The sequence below is a fragment of the Psammomys obesus genome, unplaced genomic scaffold, assembly GCF_907164565.1.
Source record: "Psammomys obesus unplaced genomic scaffold, mPsaObe1.curated_primary_1811, whole genome shotgun sequence".
NCBI classification, from domain to species: domain Eukaryota; kingdom Metazoa; phylum Chordata; class Mammalia; order Rodentia; family Muridae; genus Psammomys; species Psammomys obesus.
The window spans coordinates 52,456,878-52,457,914 of record NW_026587216.1 but is presented as its reverse complement, the minus strand read 5'-3'; the positions used below and the strand labels follow the sequence as shown (position 1 = coordinate 52,457,914).

Sequence of the window (1,037 nt, the reverse complement as noted above, 5' to 3'; positions counted from 1 at the left end):
AGATATGATTAAGATGCATTGTGTATATATTTGGAATTTTCAAAGAATATATACCAACAAAGAGATAAATAAATAAGTATGTAAAATCGCTGCTTTCATTTCTTATATACTTTTAAAAAGAGGTTAGGAGAATTGTCCAGTTTATTAGGTCATTTGCAACTATATCTGCTAGGCCAGATGGCTCACATAGCAAACACAGTTCTTCACGGTCAGGGAAGAATACAGTCTGTCCCACAGACACAGAGGAAGAACTGCCCCAGAAAACTCCGCAGATGTGGCCGTTGTGTCACATGTGTGCCAGTAGGTGGCAGAGAGGAGAGCAGCTATGTCTACAGTGTTCTGACCTATGAATTTCTGAAGGATTAGCAGCCTAACAATCCCTGAAGAAAACGAGCTGAGATGACCAGTCCAGCACCAGTGGGCTCAGACAGGGAGCTAGTCTGAGACAACCACCAAGTCTGGGACCAGGAAGCCCCTGACAGGCTCCCAGGGCAGGGAACAAGCTAGAGACTAGAAGAACCCTGCCTGTGACCACTGGCCCTGGGCAAGAGTGAACCCAAAACAGAGGACCTTCATTCACATGGGGCCAATTGGCAGGACTGGGCCAGGAGCAAGCCCAGAATGACCACCAGAGCAATGGTATGGTGCCTGAACAGGGAGCTAGCCTGAAATGACCCCTGCCCGATGCCATGATGTACAAGTGCTCCTGAGACCACTCTCGAGATGGCCCTAGACACTCAGAGAATGTGAGAGTCATTAAGAGGAACAAGTAGTAGAGAAAGAAGAATGTGGGCACAATGAAGACAGGCAAAACTGGAGACTCGAGGGTAATGAGGAACAGACTGATGTGAGCAGTCAGTGATGCCACCTGGGACCATGGTGGGGTCCTGGCCTGTGCTGCCATCAGGGTCCATGTCTGGGATTGTGGTCTTGCCTCAGCAGAAATATGTTACCACCAAAGGCAGACATCTCTGGTATGGGCTGCCACTCAGGGACATGTTGGTGTCTGAGGGCTGTGAAGAACTGTCCCTACCCTC

The 1,037-nt window shown here is 48.9% G+C and overlaps 1 non-coding gene across 1 annotated transcript; it reads left to right on the top strand.

Moving 5' to 3' along the window:
* The first annotated feature begins 250 nt into the window (after positions 1 to 250).
* LOC129673803 (small nucleolar RNA SNORA17) lies at positions 251 to 378 on the top strand. Its single transcript, XR_008719732.1, has one exon. It is a non-coding gene; the product is annotated as a small nucleolar RNA SNORA17 (small nucleolar RNA).
* Positions 379 to 1,037: the final 659 nt, after the last annotated feature.